The sequence below is a fragment of the Drosophila albomicans genome, chromosome X, assembly GCF_009650485.2.
Source record: "Drosophila albomicans strain 15112-1751.03 chromosome X, ASM965048v2, whole genome shotgun sequence".
Lineage (NCBI taxonomy): Eukaryota > Metazoa > Arthropoda > Insecta > Diptera > Drosophilidae > Drosophila > Drosophila albomicans.
Genome location: NC_047627.2, coordinates 7,766,998 through 7,784,984, shown reverse-complemented (window position 1 = coordinate 7,784,984; position 17,987 = coordinate 7,766,998). Strand labels below are relative to the sequence as shown.

The following is a 17,987-nucleotide window of genomic DNA, read 5'->3' as shown; positions in this document are numbered from 1 at the left end:
GAAATTTGTTTTATGATTCTGGCTCAGTGCGTTGTGCTTTTTGTTTTCTTTTTTTTTTTTTTTTGCTATACTTTCGATTTAACTTCTCGTTGTGAGTTTTGGCCATTGACTTGCGACGAGAAATGTCTAAAGTCATTAACTTTTATGCGCGCGTTTCATACACGTAAATAAAAGTATAAATATTGAGATAAAAGTAATATACCTTAGCCTTTTTTTTTTGCCAAATGCAATTTCCTTATCAGTTTCGTGGCATATTCTGTGGGCGGAGTATTTATATGGGTTTCGACGCTCTGCGTTTTAATTCCATGCGATTGCTATGGTTGTATTATTTGATTAGACATACGTTGTATACGAGTAAACGAATTTGATTGATTCTTTGTCAACGTCGTTGCTCTCTGACTCTGTTGTCCTTGTACATGTCCTTGTGCTTGTCGTTGTCCTGTTTTGTGTTGTCTTGGTCTTGGTCTTGGTCTACGCAATGCCAGCATACAAGCTTCAACAACAATTAGAAGTTCACTTTTACTCACAGTCGACTGGCAGCTCAAGTTGAATGACTTTTATTAGACTGTTTTGTCCACCTCTCTTTAGCTTGTTACTTCCTTTATATCTTTCTATCTATGTAGTATGTATATCTATCCAGTTGACAGTTTTGTTGTTGTTCAAAATCAACAACAACAAAGATAAAATTGATTTCCTGCTGTCCATTGAAGTCTATCTCAAAGCACACTTGAGTTGCTTGTCTCACATCCGTAGATCAAGTGATGAATCCATATGACAGACATTAGATTTTAAGTGCCACTTACTTATTTTTTTCACTGGGTCATTGCAACGCTAAGCCTTTGTCTAAGGTGAATGCCATGACAATAAATCACCAACTCTTAGCGCCAATTTCGCGTTCGAGTTGAGCTAAAAATACGCATCAAAAATGTTGTTCAGAATATTTATAACATTTACAGTTGAGGCACTTTTCAATTGCTTTTCGAAATTGTACACAGAAGACATGCTAAAAATAAGAATGATATCTTAAATAAAGATTAAGATCAAAATTCTACAAATACTCTAGATTGCTCATTCTTGAAAAAAAAAATTATAATGTATATCAAACCAATATCAAACAATCAATTGAATCAAAAAGACAAAAGCTCAAATCAAGATCAAAAGTTGTAATATAATTCTCGAAATACTTGAAATAAGATTAATTTTGAGTCAAATAGCAAGATGAAACTTTCTTAATTAAAGAATATATTCTTAATTCTAGAATGGAATAATATTAAATCAAGAATAAAAGTTCTAGAATAACTCTAGATTGGATATACTTGAAATAAGATTGGTTTTGACTAAAATGGGCAGAAGAAATATTTGCATTTCAAGAATACATTCCTAATAAATAAAAATGCCTAAATCGAAAATTTCTAAAATTTAAAATATTTAAAATAAAACAACCTTTCACTTGTCAACCAAATCAATTAAAAATGCGCAAAGTTAAACTGACTTGCATCAAGTTAAGCATCAATAATCAAATACGAAAATTTTCAGCTATTGTTGAACAGTTGCGAATGAATAATAAATGTTTTTATTGCAGTGGAGAGAATAAAAAGGCATTTTTATCGAGCATGGTAATTGCCTTCAAATGCAAAAACTTTGGTTTAACTTATTTGGCAGGCCGCTTTCGTTGCCTTTTCTTTTGACACTGTCTCCAAATGCTGACAGTTGTGCTCTTTGCACAAATGCAAACTTAAAGGCCAGCGATTGCAGGCATTATAATTGCATTTTTGTGCGCTGAGACGTGCTTCTGGGGATGTCAGACACTCAAGCAGTCAAGCAGTCCAGCAGTCACTTGGTCATTCGGTCATGTCGTCACTCTGTTTGGCCAGTCAAGAGTAAATTGAATTGCTCATTTGTCCAGCTGGCAGCTGGCAGCTGGCAGCATTTGGTAAGCAAATCTACAGTAGCTGAGCACCAGAAGTGATTTACTCCAACCACAGTGTTTTTTCTCTCATTCAATCTCGGTGTTGAGGTGTGCATGACCAGACAGGTATGTTCGTGTTTGATTTCGATTGAGTTTGCCATCTGCTGAACTGAACTGAGCTGAGCTGAGCGAATCGAATCGAATGCGACGTCTGCACTGTTACTGCTGCTGAGACTGTTATGGCTGTTACTGTTACTGTAGTCAAATTCATATTTCACTTGTCAGCAGCGCGAAAATTGCATTTCGTATGCGCATATCACGCATACGCCATGTGTGGCATATTGAATGCTCGTTACGAGCCGTTGCCTCCATTGAAACTGCTGCTTATTATGCCGTAAGCAGATAAAAGTCAACCGGCCGCCACTTTGTTACAGTTACAGTTACAGTTACAAAGCACTTCCGCTTCCTGTTAGATGCGTCTGCTACGAACATTCGGTTTCGTTTTCGTTCTCGTTGTCGGTCACTGTCTTTGCCTACGTTCCTTTCTTTGCTCGCTACAGCTGTTTCTTCATTTCATGTTCGCATTCAAATTTTGCTGTAAATCACTCGAGGCAATAGCAAAAATGCCATCAGCCTGATACCCGCCAACACACACACACACACACTCACACTCACACTTACAGTCATGCTAGCTTCAGTTGACTTGGCTCAGCAAAAGCGAGAGCTGGCAAAACATCCTTGACTCACATATGCAGTATGTTGGGTTAGCCTTTTTCAATGATTTCGCTTTGCCTTTCGCCATTGGCTTCACCTTTTTTTTCGATACCCGCTACCCATAGGGTTGATGGGTATTATAACTAAAGTATTTACGATTTCTGATTCGGTTAAAAATTGTAAGTTATTTAATAAATATAGGAATAACGCCTACTTACTACAGGTCTTAGTTGCTTTGGCTGACAATTTCGCATATTTTGCACTCTATGGTGTAAAATGTGATACTCTATGGTTTTAAATGTGATACTATACAAATATACCAAATATAACCTTTGGTATAAAAATATACCATTATATTTTTCTGGTATACAAATTTGGTATATATTTTAAACTTACTTTAATTCAAAATGGTTAGCGGGTATCTCACAGTCGAGCTTTCTCGACTGTAGCTTTCATACTTGATTTTTCGATACCCAGCAGCCTATGAGAAAAGGCTTGCACATCTTTCCCTAGTGTAGCTTTTTTGTTTTATACAAAACTCTTAAATGTTTTCCTCTAAAATTGTATTTGTTAAACTAGTTAAACTTCATATTGTATAAACATTATTATTTCTTCTACAGCATATCTTGTATGTTTGGTTTATGGTAACAACTACAGCACATTAATTGCAATTGTAGATTATCTTCTAGTGTTGCCTGCAACTCATCACATTTTCTTTCCTTTACTTTTCCACTTACGACTTTCGGTTTTTGTCCAGTCAATAGTCATTAAAAGCGACTTTAGTTTTTTTCTGTTGCATAGTTTTGGTCAATCAATCGAACTTTCTTGCCTTCTTTCACATTTTTTTCTTTAGAGTTTTTCTTACTATTCCAATTTTACGTTCGACTTAAATCTGTCGAATTGGTCTCATTAGTCTATGGATGCTTTTTTTTGTGGTAAACTTAATAAAAGAAATCAATCCATCTATTCAATTTGATATTTAAATTTATTCTTTGCAATAGTTTAAATTTCTCTGGTTGCTGTAATTTAACTTTATTTAAAGCTTTGCTTAATCTTAAAATATTAGGCTCTAATGAAAGGGTATCTTCCCGTCCATCTCTTATGTGCTCTTTGCCATTTTTCTTTTACTTTTTTAGCAGATATGTTTTTTCTTGCCAGCATTCCCTTTGCTCTTTCTTTTGCTTTTGGACTTGCAGGTTTGCTTATTGGGTAGCTTCAAAGATTTCGCCATGCTGCACGTAAATGGCTTTGTTGTTATTCCATTCAGTTTCGACACCCCTTCTGGTCTCCCTCGTTCTTCTTCCTGCCACATTTACCACCCCTTTGTTGGCAGAGGGAAACTCAGGATCCGCCACAAAATATCTCTGGCAATGCGTGTATTTTGTTATTGGTATTTTGTTTGCCTCGCATTCCCCTCGCTTTAACCCCTCCTAAAGGGCAGTTAACCCCACCGCAGGGCTGGCGGAATGTGTGTGTGCGTGTGTGTGTGTGTGCTGATGTGTGTGCGTAAGGTGTTTGTGTGTTAGTTACAAATTGAATTTAACGTATTTACTTTAAACGCCTTTATGTCCTGTTTTCCGTTGAAGCACTCGAAAGTCCTTTGCTTGCATATTTAATATGCATTCGTGGACAAAGTGGGCGTGGCTCTGCCTCTCCAACTATCGCTCTCACACTCTGTCTCGCTCTCCCTCGCCTTCTTCCTCACCCTATCCATCCAGCTTGAACGAAACTTAAAGGCAATACAGTTTTCTGGCATTGGCAATGAGTCTTGTGCGATTTACTTCAACTTCAACATCACGTAGCACACACACACACATGAGGCGTGTGTTGCAAAATTGAAGTAGCAGCAAAGGGCAGGAGATGTGTGCCTGGTATGTGTGAGTGTGTGTGACTTGGAATGGGATGAAATGGAGCTGTGGCCCTGGGCGAGTGTGAGAATGTAAGTGTAAAGCAGCTTAGCGCTTAAATCATGATTACCACAGCAGCAGCAGCAGCAGCTTCGTCTGTGGTTGCAAACAACAACAACAACAACAAGAACAAACGCCGCATGACTTTCGCAGCAGTAATTAGGAGATACATATTTGTTGAGCTTGGTACGTGCAACCAGCTGAAGCTAAAGTTGAAGCTAAGGCTGAACCACCAGCTATAAATACTCGGCTAGCTTGCAGTTGGGTATCTTGGGTGCGAGGCATTCCAAAGTTGCCACTGCGGAGACGCCACCAATTTGCTATTACTTATCTTGGGGTTATTGTTGTATGTGTGTATATGTGTGGGTGTGGATGTGTGTGTGGGCATTTGCTTATGCCGCTTGCGTGCCAATAACCCACTGCTAAACTAGACCATTGCCGGCGGCAATCAAGTGGCAGCGGCATCGGCATCGGCAGCATCGGTGGCATGCGACATTTTTGTGCGAGGCGGGAGAACACATGTATTTCCGCTTTTATATTTTAATTTCCCCCGCCGAAAATACACATATATCGCAACGCATATCGAATGCGTCTGCCATTGACATGTGAATTCATCAAAGCTAATGCCAAAGCCAAAGTCACAGTCAAATTCAAAGCCAAAGCCAAAGCCAAAGCCAAAGCTGAATATAGACATTGCCAAGGGGTTGTCGCATATACATAAGTAAATGTAACGCAGCTTTAAATTGTAAACCTTTGACAGAGTTTTAGCATATACATTTCGTGTACTTCATGGCAACAGAATATTGAATGCTAACTGTGAGAATGCAATAAAATTACGATTAAATTCTATACCATATTTAATTAAAAAAAATTGCTTAAGCGAAAATACCATTTAAATAGAAATTGGTTAATTGCAGATAAATACAATATTATGATTTCAGATATGCCAATATTCATACGACACTTTAAATGCCAAGAAATACACTTATATATAAATGTAGAATACATTGAATTCAATAGTGAAACTTAAATATTAACTGTTCATTGAGTTTAAATATAAACTAGTATTATAAATTTAACAGTTTAATTAAAGAAATTGTTTGGGTTAAGATGAAATGTTTTCAGTCAGTTCCAAAATTCTAAAGTAAAACCTTCATAGCACAATTATCATATAAAGTTCAAATTTTACCGAAAACAATATTGTAAATATAAAATAATTTAATTGAAGAAAATGTTTGAAGTATAATTAAATTAAGTTTGAATTATAATACTTTAAATAGCAAGAAATAATTGTATATGTATTATATATATAAGTTTATAGATATATGTAGAGAATCCCTGAACTCTCAAAGTTCAACCTTTATAACACAGTTATACAGCTTGAATATAAACCTAAGCTTTGGACGTACTCAAAAGGATTATAAGCTAAAAAATGGAATATCGAATGGATTACAATGAAAGTATCATTTCAATCATTTCATTTATTAATATCAAATCCAGTTTTAACTTCCACAAATGAAAATCTACAGAGTAGAAGTTCACAGCATTGAACTAACATTAATTTCGAACACACACATTCATTTTACACTTTACCCCCTTTCCTATCAATTTTCTAACTATAAATCGTGCATAATTCATTAACAGTAACATCAGTAGTTGTGTCCAACTCGAATTCAAACAAAATATTTTGATTACATTAGAATCATTGGCTGCTGTTTCTGTCGGTGTTGTCGTTGTTTTCGTTTGAAATTTTTCTTTTTTCTTTTTTGTTTTTTGTATGCTACTGTTTGCAGTACAAACTAATTTTTGGAATATAAAAGTTGATCCAGGTTTAAATGTAATTACCGGCGAGTTAATTAAAATGGCAACTGCAGAAACGGAATTGCAAATGACGCTGCTAAATGCGTTCCAAATGTGAAAACACACATAAAAATTTATGAAAACTGCCAAAAAAAAAAAAAAAACAGAGAGTGAGTGAAAAACCACATCAAGCAAAATCCAGGAAAATCCAAAATGAAAATTGCACTACAAAATGTCAGAGTTCAGATGCAAATGCTGCAGTCTTTGCCTGCAAGCTACTTAAAAGCTTCAGCAATCAAGAACTTGGATTAAATAATTCCAAAGGGAGCAGAGAGCAAAGGGCGGATGGCGGAGGGCAGAGCGCAGAGCGCAGTTTGCACGCACAGCTTGCTTTCGATTATGCAGAATATTGCCCTCAACTGCTTACGAGCTAAATTAAAAGCATTAAGCTCGAGATTATATCAATATTAGCGACACATAATTGTCTGATTAAGTAGATGCTCTACACACACACGCACACACACACACACACACACGCACACACACGCAGCATTTAATGTCTGGCAGAGCCTTTGCGTGACGCTCGCTTGGCAACGTGTCGTATGCGTAATGTAATTGCCAGCTTTTCGATTTGCCTGTTGAGCGAGACGAAAAAGGAGACGAGACAAGGTAAAGGCGACGGCAAAGTCAAGGCAGCTAGCACGGATTTTACCTTGAAAGCCAACTCATGCTGGCAATTAGCACGTGGCACTAGCCAAAGTTATAGCCAAAAGTGAGAATGACAAACAAACAGACAAACAGAAAGACAGACAGAGAGGAGAAACGTTGCTTGGCCACTTCATAACCAGATCCCTGGCTTTAGCATATGACAATCAAACTCGACTTCGTCTATGTTTGTATGTATGTATGTGTGTTGGCCAACAAACGTAATACAGTTAATTGGTCCATTACGAACTGTAAACGATTTGCCAGCAGTCTCATTTTGTGACTGTGACTGCTTTCCCAGAAGTGAAATGCAGCTAATTGCGACTTTTTCTCTCACTCTCTCTCTCTCTCTTTCTGTGTAGCCCTTAAAATAAAAGTGACGCAACAGTTGATTGACTGACTGACTGAGTGACTCTTGGAGGAACTAACTAATTATTTAGCTAGCCAAATGGTAAAAAGTAAAAGTGGTAACAAAAGAGAGGAAGCTCTGCTTTCCTCAATTTACCTTTTACTTTTTGAATTTAATAAATTGAATTGCAATTGAAGCGACTCATAGTGTGAGTCTTTTAAAATACAACTGACGCAATAGTTGAATGACTGGCATAGACTGACTGACTAATTGACTGACTGACTGACTGATTGATAGAATGATTGCCTAACTGATTAGCTGGCCCCAACTGACTAATTGATTGGCTGATTAATTGTCCTACTGATTGACTGACTGATTGACTGACTGATTGACTGACTGATTGACTAACTGATTGACTGACTGATTGACAGTCTGATTGACTGACTGATTGACTGACTGATTGACTGACTGATTGACTGACTGATTGACTGACTGATTGACTGACTGATTGACTGACTGATTGACTGACTGATTGACTGACTGATTGACTGACTGATTGACTGACTGATTGACTGACTGATTGACTGACTGATTGACTGACTGATTGACTGACTGATTGACTGACTGATTGACTGACTGATTGACTGACTGATTGACTGACTGATTGACTGACTGATTGACTGACTGATTCACAGATTGATTGACTGACTGATTGACTGACTGATTGACTGACTGATTGACTGACTGATTGACTGACTGATTGACTGACTGATTGACTGACTGATTGACTGACTGATTGACTGACTGATTGAATGACTGATTGACTGACTGATTGACTGACTGATTGACTGACTGATTGACTGACTGATTGACAGAGTAATTGACCGACTGACTGACACACTGATTTACTGACACTAATTATTCTCTCTCTCTCTCTCTCTCTCTCTCTCTCACTCTCTCACTCCCTTTCTCTCTCTCTCTCTCTCTCTCTCATTCTCTCTCTCTCACTCTATATATCCGCTGTCTGTCTGTCTCAAAACTGTCAGTTGATTAACTTACTGACTGACTGATTGAAGAAAAAAAAGGGGGAACTCATGGAAGAACTAACTAATATCTTAGCTATCTAAAAGGTAAAGCATAGAAGAGTAATTAAATGGGAGACAACACTGCTGTCCTTAATTTCTCTTTTACTATTTTGAATTTTATAAAAATATAAAATAATACTGACACAACAGTTGATTGACGGATTTGCATTTTTAAAAAATCGAACATATTACTTAGCTACCTTCAAGCATAATCGAGTTAGTAAATAAGAACAAACTCTACCTTTATTTATGACACTTTAATTATTTGAAATTCAATAAACCGAATTGTAATTTATGCTGCAATTGCATTGTGCAGCTAATTGGTAAAGACAACCACACACACACACATCGAGGCGGTTTTCTTGGTGGAACATAATGAGTATGTCGCCTCAATTATGACTTCAAACATTTGCTTAGTCTAATGGACAAGCCCGTCATAGACATAATTGGAAGCAATTTTCTGTTTTCCTCTCACATTATTATTGTTGTTGGCAGATAGAAAATGAAAATAGGAAAAAATCCAGGAAAGCAACAACAACAAATAATAAGTTAACGTTTTAAGCGGCTTGCCATAGCCCATAGGGTCCTGGGCCATGGCCTATGACCTTGTCCTTGCCATTGCCATTGCTGTTGCCATTGCTGTTGCCGTTGCTGTTGCCATTGGCAAAATGGAAATTGCTGTGCGGCTGCCTCATTACAATTTAATGCGCTTTGTTTCGACTCTCGCATTGCAGGCTTAGTCAAGATTTAAATGAAATTACTTAAATGACATGTTCAAACTGGCACCCAACCCAAATCCCCCTTTCCTTCGCGCTCTCTCATTAAAACTGTCGCCCGTTAAAACGCTTTTGGTTAATTAAAATGCCATCCGAGCTGACATCCATCTGCATGCGAGCTCATACACAGGATTAGGGTCCTGAAGCAACAAAAAAAAGGATACAAAAGCGGCTTAACGCTTCGATTGGCCATCAATCATTAGCAAATGAGTGCGATTGAGTGCGTCTTCAACATGTGTGTGTGTGTGTGTTCGCCTTTCAATCAACTCTTTCATTGACCCATCAAGTTGCCTTCCAAATTAGCGTTGCCTTCGTGCAATCAACAGCAGGGCTTGGGCTTCAATCAACTCAAGGCACTTCAATCATTGAACTTGATTAAGCTGAATTCGCATAAGCTACTTTCAATTGTTGACAATGAAATATTGGAACAAGTCATTTTAATCTGACAGTAGAATATATACATAAAACGGAAATTCTCTTCCATAAATTATAGAAGTTTTGTTAAGTAACAAATAAAATGCGTTGGAAAAGTGTTTATAAATTCATGATTGATATGTCAACCAATATGTTTATTCATAAATTCATAACTTGCTTGCTAAACGTTTTAGTATTCGGAATTTATAGCTATCGTAATTTGATTATATTTTCAAAAGCTCTCTAAATTTGACCTAAATTCAGTTCTTTTATTTTCCTGTAATAAACATGCATGATATAAATAATAAATAAAATGCGTTGAAAATATGTTTTAAAATTCATGTTCGATGTATTTACTCATAAATTTATAACTTGTTGTCAGTGACTGCTGAACGTTTTAATATTCAGAATGTTTAAATAATTTACGAATATTTACAAGAATTTTACTTATGTAAATGGAATACTACTACTTTACTATAATAAACATGTAAATGATTGGCTAAATAATATAGAAATAGATTAAAAATAAAAAATAAAATGTGTTGGAAATATAATTATAAATTCATAACGTTTTATGAATGATTGCTCAACGTTTTAGTATTTGAAATATAGATCTTCTTTGATTATATCTAAAACCTTATATTCATTTTATTTAAGCTAAAACATAGACATATTTTCAAATAGTAAATAAAATGTATTTATAAATGCACGCTTCCATGAAATATAATATTACTATTAAGGCATAATCATTAATATTGAAATATTTTAAATCATTAAATAAAAAGTGTTTATAAATTCATTATTGATATATTTCTTCTTCAAATCATAATTTGTTGTGAGTGATTACTTGGATATATTTTGGTAACATTTTGAGTTAATTTCTTATCTACTGAATGAAATATAATATTACACTTTGAATATTAAGCTAATCGTAATTTATATTGGCAAAGTTGTGCTGGCTGCCAAATGCAAGATTTGAGCTGCAAAGTGGCTTTGAAAACGTGCTTTCCATTAGCGCTTCGTGTTGCCAAACGAGATTCGCACAATTAGCCATTTTGACGCCGCCAAAGATAAAGCAAAGCGGACGGAGTTTGCTGCTGCTGTTGCCGCACAACTTCATTGAAAGTGTTTGGCCAAGTTCAGTGACAGGCCATAAGCTTGCGCTTTTATCTCTGGACTGCACTTCACTTCACTTTTAACAGCATCATGAAAGTTAACAAAGTGGCAAAGCAACTTGGCCGCCACCTGCCCAGGACAGCAGAGGCCTCTGTCTCAGTCTCTTCTCTTTCACCGAGACATTTCAGCACAAAGCTTGCCACCCACAATCACTTGTCCCTCTCTCTTTCTCTCTCTCTTTCGCTCGCTTTCTCTCTGTTACACTTTCACTGTCTCTCCCACTCTTTTGCCGTCTGTCTGTCTATTCGAGCACTCGCCAAGGTAATTTATGCATAGCATAAAGAACCGCTGCACTTGGCAGCCATTGGCAAATGTAATCAGGGCGTTGCCTGCATCTCCTTTACCTCCTCTCCACTCTTCTCCCCCTTGGAAACTACCCACACACATACACACTCACAGACCCACACAAACACACTGCCCACAGATCCCTCAACTGCGCGCTGAGCTGCTGGCAAAATGCACTTGCAGGTCAAATGTTAAGCATTCATCACGGTGTGTGTCTGTGTGTTGTTCTCTCTCTGTGTGTGTGTATGTGTGTGTGTCTAGTGGAATAAATCGCAAGTTGTATTGCAAGTGAAAGCTCACTCTGTTGCTACTTTCTGTTTCGTAGCCCAGTTTCGAGTTGCACTGAAAATCCATCAGATACTCATGCAATATAATAATTGATATGATAAATCGCTCTAAATAGCCAGCATAAAGGCTCAGGCGCGCTCTCGATTTCAATTGGCAGCTCTCGACTTTAAAATACTCTCTTTGACAGCTTAAACAAGAATGATAAGCAACATTAAAGAAAATCTGAATGTCTAAAGAAGATTCTTCGTATATTTAAGCTCTAAAAAAAATGTTGCAATGTTTTTTTTATAAAAGTATTAAAGCTAAGCAAGCATTAATAAAATATTTAATGAAATAATAATAATAGAGGAAACATAATAAAATAACAATTAATAAAGTTTGCAAATGTGTTAAAATTAAAATATTATAAGAAAAAATTACAGCATTTATTGTCAGTTTAAAATTCTGTCTTTGACATATTAATAAAATTCAGGCAGCATCGAAATACTTAAAGAATCAGCTTCTAATGCAACAAAGTATTGTGTAAGTTCATTTGACAATTCAATATTACTCGACAAAGCTTAGCTGGAATCGAGTTCAAGAAGTAAGCATTAAAAAAATAAGCAAATGTGAAACTAAAATGTGAAATGTTTTAATTTTCTGATCGATTTAATGCATAAATATGCATGATGAATAGAAAACTAAGTATCTTAAGTTGCATTAAAACTTTACACGCTTGTTATCAGTTAAAAAAAACTCTCGTTTTAAATTTAAAAAAAAATTGACTGCATAAAATATTTCTTTATATATCTAATAAGTTTTTGATTCGACGCAATATTTTATAATTTATTTATTAATTTATATATTATTCGTCAAAGCTGAGCAAACGTGTAAAGTGTGAAATAATTTAATTAAGTATTCAATCATTTTCTAATCGATTTCATGTCTAAATATGCACGATGTATAACAAAAATTGCCACATTTATTGCCAGTTTATTATGCGCAATGACACAGAACAATCGCACACACAATTTGTTTGCTAATTTAACCCGCAATTATGCTAGAGCAAACAATTGGCAATGCCCCCATTCAACGCTAATAATTGCAATTGAATTAAGCATTGTAGATAACAAGATTATTGAAGATTTGATGAGCATTTGATTTGCAATCACAATGCAACTAGTTGAACATTACGTATACGTAATATTGTGCAAACTGATGGCGCGTGCTTTATTAAACGAGTCATACAACAATTGACAACGAGCTGCCCAAAACAATGGCATCAATTACACATTTTAAACTGAGCATTACAAAAGTCAAAATGAACTCGTGCTCGTCTCGCGTCGCGTCGTTCGTCATTAATTGTGTTGCATTGACAATACATTCCAGCCACATCCTTTCCTCCTCCACCTCCGGCTCCGCCTCCGCCTTTGTGGTCGTGTATGTGTGTGTGTGTGTGTGTGTGTGTTCCGACAGCAAATTAAGCAGTTTTAATTACAATCAGGAAGCGCACACGCACAAGCGACAGCAACATAAATAGGCTTTGCCGCCCGGTGAACTCAAATGTGGCACGTAGCCAGACTATATGAAGCATTAACCATTCATCAAAGTGCTCAATTCGCGACTGACAACACACACACACACATATGCACAGTGTTGTAAAGTGCGGCAAAGCTTGAATATATCAGATTTTATTACCTTCACCACAAATTGTCGACTGTTCGTCAGTCGAGCATACTCGACTATCTATCCATAGGGTAGGAGAATATTATAACTCTGTAAATGCAGGAAAAGTGTATAACAGAAAGAGGCATCTCGGACCCTACAAAGTATATATGTTCTTGATCAGCGTTGGCTGTTGACGGTCTGTCTGTCCGTCCGTCTGTGTGAACACCTAGATCTCAGAGACTATAAAAGATGCAGCTATGTTTTTGCTATTATATGTTTCCTGGCAGTTCAAGTTCGTTTCAAATGTTTGCCACGCCCACTTCCGCCCCCGAAAATCGATAAAAATTGAATAACAAGCGTTATATTAAAGGTAGAGCCGATATACAATAAGAACTATAACTTTTATAATTCCTGAAAATTTGGTTGCGATTAGATAAAAATTTTAGAAGTTATTAATGAAATACTTTTGTATGGGGAAAACGCCTATATTTGACACTCTATGGTATACTCTAAATGTGGTACTGTATCAGTATACCTAAAATAGCATTTAATATTATATAATTTTAGAATTTTTCGGTATTTTAATTTGACATATTTTAAAATGAATACCGCACTATTTTGCTTCTATCCATAGTCGAATATCTCACAGTCGAGCACACTCGACTGCTGCTTTCATTGTTGTTTTAAGAAGAATTTATTTACTAATTAGAGTATCTGCTAGTCACGCACACCTTACTCAACTTTACGCTTTGTGAGTGCTGCTGCCATAAATTTGATATTAACATGTGCGCTCAATTCTTGCTTAAACTTTAATTTCAATTTCCGTGAAAAGTGGAAGCTACTGTTGCTGCTCGCCCCCCTCGTGTTGTCGCTCAACAAGTGGGCGTGGTTCCTGGACATGGTCAATTGAGTCTAAAGTTTGCCTTAATTGCAAAAATGAAGCACATATAGTGCGAGGGCTCTGCCACTGCCACAGCCACTGCCTCTGGCATAGTTGCAAGTTTCCAATCAATTTTTAATGAAATCAAAAATCGCAATTGATTGATTTTTTCTCTACATGAGAATGCAATTTATGTACTTTGGCAGCAAGAGAGCCCTCAGCGAAATGGACTTCAAAAAACTTGCACACAAAAGCAACGAAAATAGTTTAGTTCCGTTTTTGGGACGCCAGGGGCAAAGAGAGGTGAGATGGGGAGAGAGAAGAAAGGAAAGATGAGGATGGCAGGCAATGCGGCAATTAGAAACTCATCCACGTTAGCCACATCACATTTAATGGGCTCAAAGCAATCCAAGAGCCATTTGCCAGCAACATTAAAAGCCACTGAAAACACACATTAAAGCGATTACAGATAAAGTTGGCCCCCAATTATATTATAGCCCCCCAAAATAGTATGCTTGCAACGAACGAAATACAACGGACTACACGCGCATTCTACATTCAATTAAAATGGCATTTGTGTAGCGCGTTTTGCAATTAAATCGACACCAAATAAACAGCCGCTAAATATGCCACGGATCTTTAATACCCTCGACTCTGAGAGTACTAAGTAAAATAGTCTGTAATCCATGCATTTTAATGCGACAATCAAACAAATGCGTTACTCATAAAATTAAAGGGTATGTTAAATATAAATTTCGAATTACTCAACCAAAATAATTCAAATTAATTAATATAATTAACAAGGAAAATCCATTTTATCTGTATGTAAAAAAGTTTCTCAGATGTGTGTTGAAATATGAAGTCTAAATTTTAAATTAGTTATGCAGAGAAATTGCTATAAAATGAATTCATATTGTTAACAATAAAAAACTAGTATATGTAAAAAAGTATTACATTTTAATTTTACTTTACACAAAAACCTTTTCGTCTATAATTATTCAATTTGGTTTCACACAAACAACATTTTTTATAAAAAAAAGCTTCTCAGAGGTTTGTTAAAATTTAATCCAATTTTCATTTTAAAGGAAAACCATTTTACCTTTGTATAGAAAATGTGTCATAAATTTATTCAAATTGAATTTAAATGTTACTAAAATTGAACTGCAATTAGCACTTTCAATTTTGACTTCAACTTCTGCTATAGTCTGTTATACCCGCTGTGTGCAATCCATTCAAAATATTTGCCGGGTATTGCGTAAAGTGTAAAACTGACATTAAAGTGCGAAAGTTCGAAAGGCATTTGGCATTTAAGAAATCATTTAAATGACAGCGCTAATTGCTAATGAGCCAACGAAACATAATGGGCCAGAGTAGATGCGTCAATTGACCGACAGAACAGACGGATTCCAATTCCAATTCCATAGCCATAACAGCACTGAGTGAAAGACCATTCGATCGTTAAAATAATAAACAAATTATTGATGGGTCGCCAGCTGCGATTGCGTTTGTTTGTCTCTGGCCCAAATTGATCGCTGCTCAATTTGCTGACGAATTGCGGATCGATTTTACAGAGCATTTAAAAAGAGCTTAACAAAGTTCGTTTACGAAATTTAAATTGAAAACAATAAATACACAAAATATATATGGGGCAGCTGTAAATCTCAGTTTCTAAAGTTGTTTTGCAACATGGCTCGGAAATTAGTTTCTTAACTCTACGATCTGTGATGCCTGGTCAACTAGAAGTAACATCTAATGCCAGTTGAGTGAGCTGTTTACGAGTCAACTTCATACCCTGTAAATAAAGTTGTGTGTGAATGGACACACAATATGGACATACAATATAAATCGCATTGTCGGAGCAGTTTTTGTTTCAATTAGCTAATGCTGCGAAGCTTTTGTGTACATTTGTTGGTCAAACATTTATGCAGTTAGACACGTTACAACCGCACAACTGAAATACAAAATTCAATTTGAATGCTTCCAAGTTCCCTGCAGGCTAACAAAAAAGCGGAAGAAAAAAAAAAAATAAACTGCAGCTGGCAAAACTTGCTCCATTGGCAAATGTTGGCAGCTCGCCGCAGGATTGTGTGCAGCTCGTCCAGCAAACTCTGAAATCGCCAGCCAAGTGAAATGTGTTATGCAAAATGTTTTTTGCGGGGGCGGGGCGGAGGAGGCGAAATTGCAGCGAAAGCGAATTCGATAAACTGTTGAAATGCTGCGTTTTGAGTTGTTGTCCATGGCAACGTGTATATTCCTCATTGCCCATTCAATGTGCTAACTTAATTTAGTTTATGCTCTAAAGCATTGGCCACATTCCCCCCCCCCTTCCCCTTCCTCTTTCCATACTCCTCTGCCTTCCCCATTTCCGTTCTAGATTCCTTTTCAGCTGGAAGTGCAGCCGCACCTTTCATTTGCTGCTGGTTTTGATTGTGGTTCTGCTCTTAGCCATGTTTTGCTCCCTTCTTTTACTTCCCATTCCTCCCCCCCAACACATACACACACACACACACACCCCCAAGTATGTAGCACAAAAAGTTGCGCTCGCTTGGGGCAGAGGGAAGGCAGCTGCAAATTTGTCGTAAATATTAAAATTTTTCATACGTTTATGCAAATTTACTTTTGACAACTTTACTTCCTGTCGCCGTTGCCGGCGTCCTCATTGTCCTACGACTTAGTCGGTCCCCCTCTACCCCCCTTTGAGTCCCTTTTCAGCTGCTGCTGCTGCTGCTGCAGCATCGTTGTCGTCTCCGTTTCCAGCTCCGCCGACGGCTTCCGTAATGAGGCAGCTCTTGCAGGTGCCTCGACTGCTTTGCCACGTTGCTGTTTAAACACTTAACCAAGCGCGTGTGTGTGTGTGTGTGTGTGTGTGTGCGAGTGTGTGTGCCGTGCGTGCTTGTATGCCGGATGGAGAATGAGGAAAGAGGAGAGTGAGAGCAGGAAGATAGAGACCGGGGGGCGATGCTTTATATGAGAATTTATTAAGTTGAAATTACATTACAAATAATTTTCATATTATTGTAATGCATGCAGACAGATATTTACACACACCACACACACACACACACCACACTCACATGGCTACACATGTAACTAGACATTTTGCCTATACAAATACTCTGTTTAGAAGGGGGCGTGTCACAGAGGCGTTTCGTAATAGCCGTGTAATATTTATGTAAATATGTAACTGTTGCCTCCCCCACACAACTTTCTCGTCTGTCCTTCGCATGTATGTGTGTGTGTGTGTGTGTGTGTTTGTCACAATCTCGCATCCATTGCTAGCATCTGACTGCTGTCAGTCAAAGTCTCTCTTAGGCACTTGCTTATTTATTCATTTGCATGAAATGTTTTCATAAAGATTTTGATTTCATTTCATCCTACAAATATAAGTAAAGCAAGCAAACAAAAAAAAAAAGATGAGCAACAAAAAAGCAAAGAATAAAATGAATTGTGATTGCTTGAGACGCGACTGAACGTTCGCTAGATACCCTGTAGAAAGGCTGCTATTAAATTGAGATTGAATAATTACCTGAATATGTATAATTCAACTCAACTGTAATACACACAATTATATATTATCTGTATTTTTAGTTAACATATTTAAAATAATCCATTTCAAACAGCGGAAACTCTTGAGTGCACTTGAATAGACACACGTCTGTTGTGTTTCGAGGGTCAAAATAAAATAAGTTTTACAAGCAAATTCACTTGAGATGCAACCTTGAGATAAACTCACGAAATCCTATTCTACAATTGAGAACTTAATCCAACGCTTACTCAGTCACTCACTCACAAGATCATCAATTAAAAGTGCACAATGAATCGCAACTTGCGACACTTTGATTAACTCAAATGCAACTACTTAATTTACATGACAAAAGCTCTGCTCTGTTGTGTGTGTGTGTGTGTGTGTGTAGCAAATGCTTTGCAAAAGTCAATGATACCTCTTACAAGTCAGACTAAAATATTTAAATATTATAATAATTCACTTTATATACACTTTGTTAGTTAAGATTTACATTTGCAATAGATGCCACATTCAGATGTCAGCAGAG

The 17,987-nt window shown here is 36.8% G+C and overlaps 1 protein-coding gene across 3 annotated transcripts in view; it reads right to left on the bottom strand.

Moving 5' to 3' along the window:
• The window catches only part of LOC117568048 (sex peptide receptor), an 83,877-nt gene extending 66,278 nt beyond the window's left edge, over positions 1-17,599 (bottom strand). For 2 of the 3 annotated variants that reach the window (XM_052004527.1, XM_034248404.2), the window contains exon 1: positions 804-918. The gene's annotated coding sequence lies outside the window, so the exon portion shown is untranslated. Of the gene's footprint in view, positions 1-803; positions 919-17,461 lie in introns of those variants that run through there. The other variant, XM_034248395.2, reaches the window with a different exon arrangement.
• Positions 17,600-17,987: the final 388 nt, after the last annotated feature.